At 36.9% G+C, this 18,752-nt stretch overlaps 1 protein-coding gene across 13 annotated transcripts in view; it reads right to left on the reverse strand.

The window, feature by feature from the left end:
- MAPK10 (mitogen-activated protein kinase 10) overlaps positions 1 to 18,752 on the reverse strand; it is a 361,784-nt gene that overhangs the window by 339,275 nt on the left and 3,757 nt on the right. For all 13 annotated transcript variants that reach the window (XM_060299612.1, XM_060299611.1, XM_060299614.1 and 10 more), the window contains one exon: positions 17,378 to 17,492. The gene's annotated coding sequence lies outside the window, so the exon portion shown is untranslated. The remainder of the gene's footprint in view (positions 1 to 17,377; positions 17,493 to 18,752) is intronic.

An 18,752-nucleotide genomic window follows, 5' to 3' on the forward strand; every position in this document is an offset into this window, starting at 1 on the left:
TGGACTCACATATTTTTCATCTGTAAAATCAGAGATAACAGTACCACCAAACTTTCGAGATGATTAACTTGATTTAATATATGTAAAAGCATATAAAATAGTGCCTGGCCATAGTCATTGTCTTTGTCATACACATTTTAGATTTTATTGTTTTTTATTATAATTTTCCTCCTACTTCTTGGGTTTCTCCTTCTTTGTTTGTGTTTATCAGGGTTTGTTCCTAGATTCTCTCTCCCCCACCCGCCCCTCCACCAGCTACAGGGTCCTTCTACTTGCTGATGAAGCCTAAACATAATCTCCAACCCATACCTATTTCCTAAACTTTAAATATACGTATGCAACTGCCTACTGGATATCTCAAATCCAACACGTCCACAGCCAAATTCATCTTTCTCCCAAGCCTGTTCCTCCTCCAGTGCTCCCTTTCTCTAAAACTGCAACCACCACCTACATAACCATTCAAGCCAGAAACCAGGAATCATGTCTGACTCTGTCATTCCCTCATCTTGCAAATGCAAACAAGTCCTACAGATTCTATCTCCCTTTTAAATATCCCTTGAACACAATCAGCCTCTTCTCTTCTACCTCTGCAGCAGCAAGTCCAGGCCACTACTATGTCTCTCTGGACCACTGCAACAGCCTCCTTGTCTCTTTACCATTGGCCTTCTCCTTCTCTAAACATTTTCCATACAGCCAAGGCAGCCTTCTTCTAACACTCAGATCTTATCATGCCTCCAACTCTTTGCTTACAACCCTCCTACGTCATAATGAACACGGCATGCAAGGCCCTTCATGATGGAATCTGGACCCTGAATATTTCTTAAGCCTCATTTGTTATTCTCTCTCTTGCACTATGTGCAGCTCTTCAAATCTTGGTCACCTCTGGACTCTCACAGATGCTGTTTCCTCAGCCTGAGACTTTCTCCCATTCCACCAACATCTTTCCTTTGTCTGGATAATTCCTACCCAACCAACTTTACTCAAGGAGACTTTCTCTGACCTAAACTACATTCAGTATCCTGGTAATATGCGCACTGAAAATACTGGAGCCCTCCCCACAGGAATAGTTCTCATATTTATTTAACTGTTTAAAGTAAACATACAAATGAATTATATAGTTACAAAATGTGATACATGCTATGAAGGGAACTATGTCCCTCACCAGACTATGATCTTACAAGGACGTGACATTTTGTGAGCTCAATGCCTAGAATAATAGACATTCAAATATATATATATATATGTATTTATACACATATATGATGATAAGATTGCTATCATCAATACTAACAGGAAGATGTAGGAGGGAAGAGGAAGGAAGATAGCCTAATTTTCTACCTGCACTCACCTGCTAAGATTCTCTACAGGACTTTACTGTCAATGCCCATCTCCGCACATCAACCCTGCACCTCCAATGTCATCTCAATAGCTTTGAGGCAGTGAAAGGTAACTCATAAAATGCCTGGGATACCCCTGATATATGCTTTGATTTGGTCAACAAATATTAACAATTTGGTGTATGTGTTAGACTGTGCTAGGCATAGAAGTCTATTCAAATTAAAAGATCAGAGGACTTCCCTGGTGGCACAGTGGTTAAGAATCTGCCTGCCAATGCAGGAGACATGAGTTCTAGCCCTGGTCCAGGAAGATCCCACATGCCGCAGAGCAACTAAGCCCGTGCGCCACAACTACTGAGCCTGCACACTAGAGCGGGTGAGCCACTACTACGGAGCCCACGTGCCACAACTACGGAAGCCCACGCACCTAGAGCCTGTGCTCTGCAACAAGAGAAGCCACCGCCATGAGAAGCCCGTGCACTGCAACAAAGAGCAGCCCCCACTTGCCGCAACTAGAGAGAGCCCATGCGTAGCAACAAAGACCCAACACAGCCAAAAATAAATAAATAAATAAATTTATAAAAAAATAAATAAAAGATCACAAAACTCTTAGAAGCTAAAGATAAATGCCATTTGTATCAAACATGTTAAAGACATTGGTATATAAACACTATGTGAAAATGATTTTTAAAATTTACACCTGCCCATAATGATCCTGCCTTAGAGTATAAGGTAACAAGCAACAACCAGATAATGTTCCGACAGATAGAAATGACAGGCTAAAAAGAAGTTGTTTTTTTTTTAAATCATTTTGCTTTTTATCTTCTTGCTCTGTTTTTCTCTCACTCTCTCCTCCTTCCTCTTTTTCTTCTCTATCTCTGTCTATGTCTCTATCTCTCTGCAATGGATAATACATTACACAACTTGTATAACGTCAGAGATGACCTCTGAGTTGTAAATTGTTCAGAAGAAATCAAACTAGAAACAAAAGATTTTCCAACACAAAAAGACAAGCATAATTCATGTTGAAATCAGTGTAAGATCAAATAATAAATGAACAAACAAAGAAATGCCATACAGTAACTTTTAGAAAACAACTAGAACATGAAATTACTTCTATAAATTAATGTCAGATAATTTCTAAGTAAGGGCAGAATCAGTTTCATGGAAGAGAGATAACTTTAAAAGCTTTAAATTGTTTTCTTTTATATTAGTGATATGTGTATTTTGGGAAAGCTAAACCACTGTGACTAACTCTAGAACTTGGTCTTAGTTGTTTGAGACCTGGTCTTGAGCAGAATTGAATGTTTTAACTTAAACTTGCCAACCCTACTTTCTCCTATAAGTGATTCTTAGCAACTTGTTTGGAGGTTCTATCAAGCAATTAGGGCCACCCACAGACCCTTGAATAGAGGGTATAATCCAGGAAGATAAGACTTAGAGAACTTATCCAGGAGTGCTTCCACTTTATCAAGTATAGGGCTTTGAAAGGAACAAACATAGAATCATGCGGAGAGGGGAAACACATGCTCATGAAGACATATCAAAAGAAGTCTTTGTTCAATAACACTCCAGGAAGCCCTTCCCTGGTCACCCTATCCAAAACCGTAACCCTCCAACACACTCTTCAATCCATTTTCCTGCCTTAATATTCTCCTTGACCATTTCCGCAATCTAATATACAACACATTTTACTTGTTCTTCTGGTTTATTGTCCATCTCCTTCAACCGTAACTTAAGCTCATGAAGTCAGAAATGATTTTTTTAGTCCACTGCATTCATAATTGTATCCCCATAGCTAGAACAGGCACATAGTAGTAGTGTTCAATAAATATTTGTTGAATGAACAAATGTAATTAATTCTATCCTTGAAATCATATGGTAACTTACAGTGCATCCAGATTACCTTTACCTCTATATGTTAAGTTTAATGTAGCAAGAAGTCTTTCCATAGATTAAATTTAGAAACAGTTTTCTGCACTTGTGATAGAGGTTGATAATCATTTTGATCACCCAAGAAAGGCAAGTCAGACCTGAGTCACTTCAGATAGATACTTCAGGCACTTCTCAAGGTCTCTGTCTACGCTTGCATGAGTGGATGTACATAACAAGGTGGGTTATAAGTCCCTTTGTGTTCGAGAGTCATGAAAAAGAAACTGCCTCACACCCAAGAGAGAATGGGGAAATGAAAAGTGATAAGCATTCTGGGTCCGTAAGATGGTGGACATCTGCACCAAACATGATTGTATAATTCAGCAAGCTTGCAACCCAAGAAGAGTCATTACATCAGCACATCGATCAAGAGCTGGAGCAGAGCTCCCAATATATCTGCAATTGCCACTCCATGTATAATGAAAGAAAATGTTGTCCTCTACTTCCCTGGATCACCATGTGAATCAGTATGTGCGACCAAACACTGATGCTGGGAATGGTTTGAGGTTGACCGAATATCATTTAGAATTCTCTACCTGACACTCCAGCCCCCATTAATTTGCCAAAATATTCAAATACTATCAGACTGGTTATTTTATCCTTATCATATGTGCTTTCCCAATATCTACCTATCTGCCTTTTTCTAAGAGTCCAGTTGCTCAAATTCCAGTTTCCTTCAATCCTATCACACTTTCCTTAACATATAATGCAAGATCTCCTCTTCTCTCTACCTTCCTTGGCTAATTCCACACTTCTCCTCTTGTTAGAATTCCTATGGAGATTATTCTTTAATCTTATATTTGCAAAGAATTTGAGAATCTGCAAAGCACTTCCACATACATCATCTCACTTACATAAATAAACAGCAGAGTACTATTTTACAGACCCATTTTTTTTTCTTGCACTTCCCAGCCCTATACCCTTTCCACAGCTTGCTTTTCCCAAACCTAGTAGGGGTCACTCCAGAGTATACATGCTAATGGGGATGAAAATGAAATTATTTTATTTTATTGAAAGTACCCCAGGGCATATGTCATGATAACAACTGAGTTTCTTTAGTTATTTCAATATGAAACTGCTTGGTAATGAACGAAAGCAAACCAATATTTTTCAGAGTTTTAGTGTTATAGTAACAATAACAAAATGTAATTCCCTGCTCTAGCCAGAAGCCATATTAAAATGTTTCACATTCAATTCTCTCAAAAACTATGGGATATGTAAAACATAACCATTTCATATATAAGGAACGGAAGTCTTAAAATTGTTAAGTAACTGCCCAGTGTCAGATTGGGAATTTGGATCTGATCTGTATGACTTGAAAGCCAAAGCCCCTTGGCCCCATACTCTGCAGTCAGGCACTATTCTGTTATACAGAGTGTAAGAGCAGGGCTGCAATACAGGACAAAGTCATCTCAACTATTGCCAGGGACATACAGAGGCTGAAGCACAATAAAATAACACTTATTTTATTTATAAATAAATAGTAAATACATGTGATTGCCTGGGGCTTCAGACAGTTGTGCAGTGACTAGGGCAGAAGCAGGAAAAGGGGAGAAGCTGGAGCTAAACAAGACGAGAAGTCTTTGTGTGAACCTGCCTTCTCACCTCACCCCAGGACAGGAAGAGCTTACCTGGGGCAAGAAGGCCTGGAGGCTTCCCTTCCTTACTCAACCACAGAGACTTCAGGTCCCCCTTTTACGAACTGCCTTACCTTCTCTTCTTCCTTAGTGCTACTTATTAATCTTCATTTTCACTAGGTTTATCTGACCATATGAATAGATTTAGGGTTTGAAAGAGGGTAGGACACAGTGAGAGCCTCAATCATTAGCCTAACGGTCTAATTTCACTCTCCAGACACTGTAGTCAACTTGTTTCTTTATTGTCATAAGTAAAGAGGCAATAAAGTGTAATGCATAGTGTTCAGATTCTGCTCCACCACTCACTAACTCTGGAATCTTGAACATGTTGCTTAACCTTTCTGTGCCACAATTTACTCATCTGCAAAAGGAGCATAGTATTAGTACCTACCTCACTGTAAGGTATTGTGAAGAATAAATGAGATAATACATGTAACGTACTTGGGATATTGCCTGACTAAGAGTAAGTGTTCTGTGAGCATTTACTATTATAATTACTATATAATGCATGTGTCATAAGGATTACAAAAATAATATCTAATATTCAATAAAAATTACACTCTGTGACTTCCATTTATTCCTCACATAAACCCTGTGAAGTAGATACACACTGTCCCAATTATAAATGAAACACGAACTCAGAGAGGTTATAGAGGAGTCCAAAATTACGCAGGCAGCAAGCGATAGAGTTAGGACTCAAGCCCAGTCTGATTCCAAAATCAAGCTCTGCACCACCATGCTATTTCAGATGGGTAATAATACTTGCTAATAGGTATTGAAGTTTTGCTCTGTGCCAGGCATTGTTCTAATAACTTAAGGTCTCTTATATTTTACATCTCTTGTGAAAATTAAGTGAAATTCTCAAAACTACCTTACGAGACAGATGCATTTATTGTTCCTATTTTACAAATGAGAAAACCAAGAAACCAGGCCAAGATCACACAATTAGCAGATGGCTAAAGTAAGTGTACCTCATACTGAAAGATGGGTAAAGCTGAGGTGCTAAATTTAAATCCCAGTGACCCAGTATCAGGTTGAGCATCACAATTTTCAAAAAGGAAACTCCCTCCTAGTATATCCATCTAAACAATTTCTGAGCCAGAATGATTAAGACAGATGCTCAACACTGGAATTACAAAAGAAGGACCTGATTAAATGCTAATTTATTCTGATTTGCCTTACTACTCAATCATCTTCCCACCTCTAACAGCAGCTATTTTCAGTAGTCATTTTCATTCTGTCCTCTACAATTTGAATAGATTCACTATTAGCAAATAAGGATCAACTTTTCATAGGAAGCAAGACCATTACCTTCATGTGCTTCCTGTCTCATAGAAGTTAGAGGCAACACAGAGCGAGAGAGTGGATGAATATTCAGTCCATGCAGCTGTGACAAGAGGAGAATCTGCCAATGATGTACGGGGCCAAACTCACAGGACTTTATAAGCATCACACATCAATAGTAATGGATAACAACTGATTGGGTACTGAGCAGGACCACGGTAGTCCAAGTATTTATGCAAATTATAAAAATAAGCTTTGGTTTGGTGAGCAGGGTACAGGTTTCGTTGTAGCCCAAACCACTCACTGAGCCTCAACACTATGTACCAAGGGCTTGGTGTATGTTTCAAATGGATCCCAATGGATCTGAGCTCATATGGGAAGGTGCCTTTAGAAGTCTGGAAAGACATGATGGATAGCAAGGACAGAAACATACTGTTACAGATCTTGGGAACAGATTGAATAAAATACAAGAATCAAGAAAGAAGATGGCCAGAAAATTTTCTTTATAGGAAGATTGTGTGGGAAAATAACAATGTGCCATGGGAAATAATACCAGTTGGATGGTTAGAACAAGTTATTAGATCCCTTATATTCACAGCACAATTAAATACCTGATTTGCTAGGCAAGAGAAAACCCAGTAGGAATATATATATATATATGGCAATGAAAAAAAAATTAAGATTTTGGGGATTCTTCAAGAATGTTATTCTAGGTAAAGAAAACATTGATGATAAATCATGTGGTCACAGATTAACTCAGTAAACAAATAATGAATTAACAAAGTATGGAACAGGAACCTGATTAGGAAAGAAAACATGTTGACAATAATGGTAATAAATTTGACCCAAATCAAAACAAAACCTGGCAGTTACTGTGCACTTTATGCTATGTGTTTTACATGCATTACCCTTACAATAACCTTATGACATCAGCATTTTTATTAGTACCATTTTACAGATAAGGAAACTGAAGCTTAAGAGATCATGTGACTCACCCAGGATCTCCTACAAGCTAATAGAATTGGGGTTTAAATCCAGTTGGTTTAACTTTGGAGTGTACATGCTTGAGCACCATGCTATACAGCTAAGTGTTAAATTAATGGAAGTGGTCACAATTAACAAGAACACAGATGCAAGTACCAGACATATCAAATGTTGTACCACCTCTAGCTGCATAGAGAAAAGTCAGGATAAGGAGGCCTCTGATAGCGATGAGAAACCTGACCAGAATAGAGTGATGGAAATAATGAGATACAATGAAATACAAATACTCTTAAAATACAAATACTCTTAAAATAGTTTACAGTGAGCAAGATTCATAATGAACAAAATAGAATGGATTTCCATTCCTGGCTTCATCGTCTCACTTTGGAATTGACAGAGAATAAGTTTGCTGTGTAGACATTTCATGGTAATGACTTTACTATTATTAACAATGACAATAGTTCCAGGCAGTAGTTCATATTTGCATAGCAGCCTTCCACATAGGAGCAAAAGCACCCGGCAAACATTCTCATTTTTATTATTGATGGCTTAGATTAATAGAGCGTCTTTCTGTCAAAAAGCTCATTAATCCTTACACGGACTCTTGTGACACAAATAGGCAAGCAATCCATTTCTACATTTTACATATGGAGAAACCAAAGTCCAAGGACCTTTGTATAATTGCTTAGTAATACTGTGGCTGGGTCTACAATGAAATCATAAGGAACCAAGCATTCCCCTTCCTTACTGACTGAAGCGCTATCTCTTTTACAACTTCTTACTCTGAATTACCTGAAAGTGGGGGCCTTCTCTATCTACTGGAGCCTTCCGCACCGATTCTTACTACCTCTTCTTCAAGATGGATTCTCATTGCCTCCCTCACTCTAATAGAGGCTGCATCCATCCTCTCTCCTCCCCAAACCAGTCTCAATTGCTCCCAGATTTATTTTCTTCAACCTGCTCAGAAAACAGCAGTAGCTCTTCACTGTCTATGGAAACAGACCCACATTCCTTCATAGAAGGAATTTCACAGCCTCCCTTAATCAGGCCCCAATCTTTTTCCCAGCGACTTCCCTGAATGCCATCTCCTCTGTGCCTAGGTCACACAAGCCTAACTTTCTGAACCCCAAAGCTCACTCTTCTCTTTTCTCACTCTGTTCCCTCTTCTAGAAATAACCTTTTCAACTCCAACACTGACTACTAAAATTATCTTCACAATTCCACTCTGATGCTATCTCCTCCATGAATCCCTTCTAATACCTCAGTTGAAAATGGCTGCTCCCTCAAAGTCCACAATACCCATTTAACCTTAATCTGTTGCACTCCCCATATTCTACCTAGGGCTATTGTGACTTATGAAAGTACATCTGTCTTATTAGAATGTTCTATCCCTGACATTCACAGAGAGTCAACAATGTGTCAGGCCCTGTGACAGCTAGTAGGTAAAAAAGAGAAACAGATCTCTGCCTACACAGAGGTTATAATCTTATAGACTCTCTCATCTAGAGTTCCTCCTCTGAATGACCAAACACACTATTTCTCTGTTTTTCCAGGAATGTTACCATTCTATATCATAAAAGAGATGTTAATTCATTACATAGAGTGAATGCTTTTTAGAAGTGGTTCTCCAAGCATAGTACACAGATACCCTGAAGGTCCCCAAGACTTTTTCAGAGGGGCCCCTGAGGTCAAAACTAACTCCAAATAATATTACGACACAGTTTGCCATTTTCACTCTCATTTTCTCTCATATGTACAGTAGAGTCCTCCAGAGGCTGCGTGATGTGTGATATAACAGCAGAATGAAGGCATAAGTAGATAAGAGAATTCAGCTGTCTTCTGTTAAACCAGTCATTAAACAGACTTGCAAAAATGTAATACCATGCTTGTCACTAAATTATTTTTGCAGTTTTCATTAAAAGATACATTCTAGATATTTTATTTAACATATGTAACAGTTTACTGTTGTTAATTCTTAATTACCTAAATATTTCAAATTGATATCTTAATTTCTGACATGGTAAATACCAATGGATATAATAATTGTCAAGTGTGTAAAGGAATCATGAGACCACAAAGTCTGAGAATTGCTGCACTGGGACACATGTCTTTCTGTGGAACCCCAGTTGAGAATGTCTGGGCGATAGGTGAATCGTTTGTAACTGCACTCTTCCCTGAACTCACCTCTGTTAAAGCAACTATCTATCCTATGTATGAGATGAATTTATCTCTGATGCTGCAGTGCTAGGTGGAAGCCAGTAAATACCTGAGGGAGAAAGGAAAGAAGGAAGGAGGGAAAGGAAGGAGAGAGCACGGCAGGGAGAGAGGCAGGGAAAAAGGAAGGAAAAAAGGAGGGAGGGAGGGAGGGAAAAAGCGAAGAATTGTGTCTTTTTCATTCTTCAAAGATTCTACCACAGTAATCTGCCCACTGAAAATATCTATTAACCTTCATGTAAATGTGTTGTATTGATATAATATCTAAGGTGATTAAGACACCAATAGTTTCATCTGATGTGTTGGTAAATCCCAATACAGCTTAGAAACCATGATTTTAAAGACAAATTTTTAAAGAATCCTCTCATAAATAAATCAATAAACAAACCTTTATGCACACTAGTCCTTCACTATCAGAGGATAATTTTAGGATAAAGAAAGATACAAATTAGGGAAATAGATGCAGTCAATTTGGTTGCCTATGCATAAATTGTTTTCCTTATGGATAATAAAGTCTCAATAATTAGAAGTTACTTCCTATAACTAAAATATATTCTCTCTAGATTTAGAGTGAGAATAGGTAGAATTAAGGCAAAGATAATAAAAGGGGGAGGGTCAAAGCAAAAATTGGGCATAGGCAAGCCTGTGTTCAAGATCCTTCTAAGCCTCCATCTGGCCTATTCTTTCCTTTCAGCTGTCCATGAAACAGCTTTTCATCCCTATGAAGTTCCTTCACTGACCAAGGCTACCCTCACCAAGGTACTCTACTTGGCCTGGCTCTTGGGGTATTATTCCATGCTTTAATTCAATCTATACAATTTAATCCATATAATTTGTACAGTTAAAAAGAAATTTAAACATCATCTATCACAACTCCCTCGTACACAGTTGAAATTCAGCTAGGTTAAGACTTGCCCAAAGGAATATTAATTCATGACAAAGCTGCAATGAGACTCTAATATCAAGTTCTCTTCCTTTTCCAGAAACAATATAATGAAAATTTTAAAATAATCTGCTAAACCCCTAAGAAAGCACTCTATTTCAGACCACTCTTGATTCCTTCCCCATGTAAAAACCTTTCCTATATATTCCATTTCCTTAGTCTCCTATGTTAATGCATTAAGACATTTATCCAAGTGTGGATGTTATCTAGATTCAAAATCCATCAACACCAATTCACACCTTAACTCAAGTTAGTTTATCAGGTTAGCTAGCCAACCACTTTACCTCATAACATTTCTTTTTTTTTTTTTTTTGGCCGTTGCATGGCTTTCAGGATCTTAGTTCTTAGTTGATCTCAGGATCTTAGTTGAACCCGGGACCCAGCACTGAAAGCGCCAAGTCCTAACCACTGGACCAACAGGGAATTCCCATAACATTTCCATTTTAATAGGAACAGTCTTCAACCAAAGGAGTAAGTGGAAATTTCACACATCATATCTGGTTCAGAAACAGAGAGAGCTGAGAACCAGAGAGCATTTTGTCTCCTTAAAACACGACACAGCGTCAGATATCTATACTTAGGACCAAGACTAGAAAAGAAGGTCAACATATGAGATTTGATTGCCTGTGATGTTCCACATTGCTGACCTGAACCCTGATGGGCAAGAGCATAGTCAACAGACACATGACATGATACATTTGGCTGAAATTCATAAAAACTGAAAAACAGCTTAAATTAAGTGTTTCCTACCCTATTTCACATAGTTTTTGCCTAATACAATTTATTCAATCTTTTTGGGGGGGAAGGGGAAGGGGGGAGTGTAATATCTTTAAATCTTAATAAACTAAATTCCAAAGCAGAATTATGTGGATTCTTAAGATTTATAAATGACTTTCTAAAAACAATACTGTCAACGTTATCCATTCTCAAGTTTAAAAGCATTTGAAAGTGGGCCTCAAGAATTAAAAGCACCAAAAAACCAACTAAAGCTTCCAAAAGTACAACTAGAAAGAAAACTTTGAAGTATCTGGCATATATAAATTCTGGCATCTACACCATAAATAATACATTATCACATGTAATGAATACTGTTAAATTGTAGACTAAATTTTCCAGTAAGCCCTAATATGAGAAGGTTTCTTATGTTAATCACATCTTCATTAATATCTCATACTTTTATTTTAATAGTAGTTCCTCTGATACTATTTATCAGAATATGGAGAATTCTTTATGAAGAATCTGAAATATCCTAAAATTTATGCTGACTCATTCTTCAGCTAAGTTCCAGGAAAACAGTATGATTTTCCTGATCTGACATCAAATTCTTGGGACCTCTCAAATCTATCGTCCTAAGAGATATAGCTTGAGGTACCACCAATCAGTGGCCTTTAAAAGGTCTACTTACGTTGGTCTTACTAAAGTTAAATAGCCCTAAGGATTTAGTTTCCCACCTTGGTAACTTGCAGCCATGGAGAAGCAAGACAAAGCAGCACTATAATGACGTATTTCTGAATATTCTCTTATTCATCCCATGTATAAGATATTTGGTTCCACAAACCTGTTATGCTCACTTCTATCACTTTTTACTTTGATTATGCTGCTATCATTTCTTGGAATCCCTGTTCTTACCCTTAACCGGAAACCATATCAATGTTTAAGGCTCCATTTAGGTCCAACTTTTACCTTTAATTCTGAAAAGGATACGACATAGGAATAAAAAAGGAAGTGCTCCAGAGTTGGATTCCCTCGGGCTACCACCACTAGCTGCATGACCTAGGGCAAGTTACTAAGCCTCCTATGTTTCAGTTTCATGATTTGTAAAATAGAAATGCTCAGTGGGATTTCTATGAAGATTAAATGAATCAGTGCATGGAAAGTGCCTTGAACAGTGTGTGGCACAAAATAATCACTCAATAAATGTTATCCACTATTATAATCTTTATTATAACTCTCATTCTTTCCACACCTCTCTGAACATATATAGACTCATAATTCATAAGGATCTTAAACCCTAGAGGTCACTTTGTTCAATCTCCCACATAAAGTAGTACATTTGGTCAACCATGAAGACAGTTAAATATTTGCAGTGCTGGAAAGTTTGCTACTTTTCAAAAAGCACAGACTGACAAACAATCCTAATAATCAGAAAGTTCCTTTATATAAAGTGCCTACTCTCCACTCACAGGTCTGTAACTTCTGTCTCCAGTACCACTTCAAAATAAACCTGCATCCTCTATCTTCTTTCACAAAATATTCCGAACAGTCTGTGACGAGTTAAAAGAACAGTAAGACATTTTGTTTAGAAAAGTAAAACAAATTTTGGCAAAATTTACTCAACAGCAATAACAAAATTAAGAAATTTTGGTAAAATTAAGAAATTAAGGTAATCCTTGCTTCTGAGGGATTTGGCAACAATATTCACATTTATCACCCACTCTATTTAAAAAAATTGTAGACTCTCCGTCAGGCTGTCAGGCTGCTTTCCAGATTATATCCAGACTCTCCGTCAGGCTGTCAGGCTGCTTTCCAGATTATATCCAGAGGTACAATATTTGGTGCATTATTTTGTAGTCTAGTTATTTCTCTACAAAGTCCCTTTGGCTATGTTTTTTCTTCTTGTAATTTTTGTTTTCCTGCCTCTGTTTCTATCTATCTATCTGTCTGTCTATCTATCTATCTAGATAGATAGATATATCTTGCTCTTTCTTCTTTCTTTTGTCAACCATTCAACACATATTCATGCAGTACTACCAAGTATCAGGCACTGTGCTAGGCATGGAAAAGTCAAAGATAATTAGATTTGGCTCAAATTACTCACAGGCTAAGGTGGAAAGACAGACACATAAACAGTTAATAAAACACACTGGTAATGCAGTGAGATAGACATGCATAGGCTACGGTGGGAACACCAGGAAGGAATGCCTAATGGAAGGAGTCAGGAAAAGTTTCTGGAAGGAGATAACATCTGATGAAATCTAAAGTGAGTCTAAGCAGCACCTCCAAACACTAAATCACTTGAGAATCTTGTTTGAAAGATTCTGAGTCAGTAGATGTAGGTGGGACTTGAGATGCTGCAGTTCTAATCAAGTTCCCAGATAATGTCCGTGCTGCTGGTCCCCAGATCACTCTTTGAATCGCAAAGGCCTTAAACGATGAATAATGACTAAGTAAAGGAGGGGTGGGGTGAGTACAGGTGGAATAGACAGTATGAAGTAAATCACAGAGGTAAGAAACACTTGAGTGCATGATAAGACTGAAGCACACTGGTGTCCCCAGGCAATTCGAGAGATCATCAATTCCTAAACTGGAGGTGGATGGGAGTATGGTATATTTTAAGTAGAAGGGAATTTATTACGTAGGCCGTAGAGCATATCAAAGTAAGCAGGGCAGTCACATGGTAACAACTGCAAATAAGAGCTGGTAGAATCATGAGCAAGAAGATAATATGCTAGACTACTTTAAGTAAACCTGCTAACAATGATAATGAGGCCTAATTTTGGCTGTAGCAACAGATTTATTTCAAAGGAAACTGATGTGAGAAATGTTTAAGAGATAAAGTAGGTTGATTGTATTTTAACTTATTAATGTAAAAAATCAAGCAAGTTGCTATTTCTTTGCATTCGTTGCCAGCTTGGTGTCTATTCTTAACCTAACAGTAACATATGATCTTGAACAAGACACTTAACCTCTTTTCACACCAAGTTCCACATTTTAAAACAGTAAAGAGTTGACCCCAAAAAACACTGTGGTCTCTTTAAACCCTAAACTTTATAATACTGTGAATTAACTTCATCTCTCATTGAATCATGGAATCATAAAACATATTCTTAAAACTACCACAACACCTGGAATATAAATATACATTGTATGACTAATATTGAATCTACCTAGCCAACAGGTCTTAAAACTTGAGACTTCTAAAATCCTCCCTCTTCTTCACCCATGACGTTCATTACTGAGTCTAGCTGCTTTGTACTTATGTCCTACTGATGATTCTTTGGTTTGTGCCCTTATTATTTTTTAGCTGAATTCCTGCAATAGCACCTTACAAGTTCTCTCTGACTCTAATCTAATCTCTTTCCAGACACTATCCAAGAAATTGAAGAACTCTGGAGTCAGAAAGACCTGGGCTTAAATGCTAAATCCACTGTTTCATAGTTGTGTGATTGTTAGCAAGCTATTTAACCTCTCTAAACCTGAGTTTCCTTATCTATGAATCATAAGGTTGATATGAAGATTAATGCTTAATACACAGTAAGAACTCAATAAATGCTAGTTATTATTTTGAAAGACAAGTCTCATAAAGACTTGAGCAGGCACTTTACAAAAGAGGAAGATCAAATAGCCAATAAAAAATGAAAAGATGTGCTTTTTATTAGTAGTCAGCACAATGCAAATTAATACTTCCATGAGTACAATTAGGTACCCACCTGATCAGCAAATTTTAAGAACTTAAAAACCAAGTATTGGTGAGGATATAGAGCTTCTTATATATTGCTGATGGAAATATAAATTGAGGCAACCAATTGAGGAAAACATTTGGCATTATTTAGAAAAACTGAATGTGCACATACCCCCAAACTCAGGAGTTCCTTTCCTTGATGTGTATACTAGAGAAGCTCTTATACATGTATACTAGAATCTATGAGCAATAATATATGTGCATAAAAAGTGTCATATGTATATTTAATATTATTATATGTAAATGTATTTATTTAACATTTATTTAGTACATAAATAACTCAGGTTATTTTATATATATATATACACACACACACACACACATAAGTAATATAGAAATAATCCAAATGTCTATCATAATAATGGCTAAGTAAATTTGGATATATTCATAGAGTAAAATACTACATAAGTTACATGAATAAACTACATACATCAACATGGAAGAATCTTACAGTGTTTCACAAAATCAGGTGATTAAGAATATATCACTATATACTACTATGATTACAAGATTGAAAACCTACAAAGAAAAGTAAGAGAATAAGCGTGACAAAAGGCAGGGTAATGGTTACCTCTAGTGGGAAAGGAAAAGCATGTGATCTTAAAGGAGCACAAAGGGCTTTCTGGGAGTCTGCTCCTTAATATGAATGGTGGTTATGTGAGGTTTGCTTTATAATTATTCCTTAAACTGCATTTGTTTTATACACTCTTCTAGGTACATGATATTTACTAAAAAATAAATTTCATCATGTCATTCTACTTAAAATCTTTCAAAGCTTCTTCATTTTGGAATAAAATACAAACTCCTTAGCTCTGTTTAAAAGATCCTTCATGATATATCTCCTGTACCCCTCTTCAGCTTTATCTCTACCACCCTCATTTATGCCCCAGCATAGTAAATAGCATCTAGTGCCCCCAAACACCCAGGCTCTCTCAAGTTGCTGGGGCCTTGAAAAATGTTCTCACTGCTCCCCTTCTTCTAGCTAACCTCTTATTGCCCTTAACATTCAACTAAAATATCACTCCCCCTGGGAAGCCTTCCTTAACAAATCCCCATCCGATCTGTCTTAGACTCTCCTCTGCTGCGCTTCCTTTATCACCCAATGTCTACCCATTTAATAGCAGTGGATAAGTACCACACTCTTTAGAAATAACTCCCTTTTTTAATGGCATACTTTATCATAAGTGCCACATTCTTTAAACATAGCTCCTTTAAGGCAGGTACTGTCTTTTTCAGCTGTCCCAAGAGCTAAGGATGATATCTACACCATGGATTCTCAATAAATGTTTGCTTAATGAATATATGTTTAAGATGGGGCAATATCTGTTTTCTACATCACTGGGAGGCACACATAACTCAAAATATTAAGTTCAGCCATAAAAAATCACCCTTCTTTTAAATTGAAATTGTTGATTACTGGCAATTACATATGATTCTCAGTCATAACAAACACATCTAATACATATTGATTACGCACAGCATAGCGATGACTATTATATCTGCTTTCTCAATATAATTATAAGCAGACTGTAATGAGAATCATGATGTGAAGAAAGTATAGGGTTAATTTCATATAGGGTTAATTTCATCAGTGCTCTGCAGTTATGGGTTATGCATTGATTCATAGGGCAGCCTACATACTCAGAGTTATATAAGCCACTAAACAAATGAAAGAGAGATATTGATCACTAGTTCAAAACAGCTTCTTTTGGAATCTTACAAGCACCACTGTCATACTCTTATTTCTCAAAGATGTTGTTTGACGGATTATAACTAGTTCATCTCTGCTGGAATCTATTTATTATTGACATTGGTGACTATGAAGCATCAAGTATTTGATTAAAAAATATACTCTGCCTGCGTGTGCTGATATTTTATAAAATAAGAAGATTTTAAAATTATTCCAACTAGCAAAGCAACTGGATCTATTTTTAATACTGTTTTTATTAAGCAAAGAATTTGTAGGCTAAAATGTCCACAAATTGAGCTTTATAAAACTGTGATGTTGATTTCTCTTCCCTTATGTCTAAAGATCTAAATGTTATGTTAATATATATTACATATATATTATATATAATATATATATTATACATACATATTTATTACATATATATACATACATTATACATATATATATACACATATATATATATTCCTAAAAGGAATTAAGCATTATAATTTAGCTCAGAACCAATTCTTCTACTAGAGAGGATAAATCAGTAAAATATAGAATTATGCTGCAAATAATAAAAGCCACTGAAAAATACTGTTACCCAACTGTTATGCAGCCTCATGAAATTATTCATTGTAGTCACCTTACTTAGGCTGGTATCATCCAGGGTGGTAGCATCATGGTGTTATACGATGCACTTATGCACCTAAAGACCTGTAGCTCCTACATGTGGTATTGATAGCACCACACCATCAGTTAAGCTTTCTGTCCTGTTGACTTTCACTTCTTTAGTTGACATTATTTGGAGCAGTATTTCTTTCCGATCTATACACTAAATCACATGCACTATTTAAATTGGTTATATAGATCACATGTTTCCTGCTAAGGAACATTTTTAAATTTGCAACTCACCACTGCTTGTATGGTTTCTCATCTACAGGAAATGCGTCTAATTCAACAGCTTCTTGCCTGAGTTGCCATAACAAAGATCTGAGATGGTCCTGCTGTTGGTGTTTCTCAAGCTAGCCTAAAATCAAAGCAAAAACACAGCCAAGTTTGATTTTAACATTTCAATAAAAATTTCACCTGCATTTAGAAAATCAAAAGACTGCCAAAGACAATGGGTGATGGGTGATGGGACACAGGGGGAGGGAATAAAACATCTCAAGGTAGTTCACTCTGTTCAAATTTATCACAAACACAAGAACTTGGTTGTTACCAACACCAGAATAGTTGGAATTTTACAATCTGAATATAAGCCCAGTTAGTAATTGTTACCTTGGTTGATATGGATTGGTTTTGTGATAGGAGGCACCCTATTCAGCTTCAACTGCGACAGCTCCCTGTTACATGTTTGCACAGTCTGCTTCTCATTTAAAAACAAATGGGTTCATTTAGAACAGTGGGTTACAGAGTTATGGCTAAAGGAGGAGAAGTTTGGAAATCTCTGAAGTATGTGAAGTAAAATAAAACTACACTGAAGTTGGTCTGAAGCTAGAAAGAGACCTGTTATGTATGTTTTTCCATAATCTGATCTAGTTACAAAAGTAGTTTGTAACTTCGGTCTGTTACTGTTACTTTTCGACATTATACCGGACGGATTCTCCAAGACTGTTCCAGTTTCCAATGTTCTACCCATTATCAACCTACAGCTTTTGATTTCTAGTTTGGAAAAGTATGGTCACCATGCCCCAAATAAACGTCCTCTCTGCCCCAAATAAGAGTCCCTTTCCAGGCCAAGTGTTTACAATTGCTGCTGCTGGAAATCCTCCCACACCACATCTTCCTGCCCTCTCCGCAACAATCCCAGTGTGGCCTACCACCATTTCAGAGGAGGTAAATGTCTTTCTCCTCTGAATTCCTATTATATGTATTGAGTATGGACACTTGATCATATACCATCTTTGTTATTTAACCTCATCACCCTAAATGACTATAAGCTCCCAAATGGCAGAAACTGTGTTACAGTTTCCCAAACTCTTTCACCCATAGTATTTAGAGAACTATGTGCATGGGAGACATTCATTCAAGGAATATTGATTGTGCCCCTACTATGCACCAGGCGGACACAGTCAGTCCCTGACAGAGATTATAATTTAGTAGTGAATACAGGAAGCCCAGGAATAAGCAATTACACACACACACACAAAATGTAGAAAAAATCCTGTTTATTATGGTGCATATGGGGTTTTGGAGTAACTATGGGTTAAAAACATTTCTAAGGAAACTTCAATCCTTTCTTTTTCCATTCAAAACTTTAATTTCCATTCCTAGGAGCATTAGTTCT

Source organism: Globicephala melas, chromosome 5, assembly GCF_963455315.2.
Source record: "Globicephala melas chromosome 5, mGloMel1.2, whole genome shotgun sequence".
NCBI classification, from domain to species: domain Eukaryota; kingdom Metazoa; phylum Chordata; class Mammalia; order Artiodactyla; family Delphinidae; genus Globicephala; species Globicephala melas.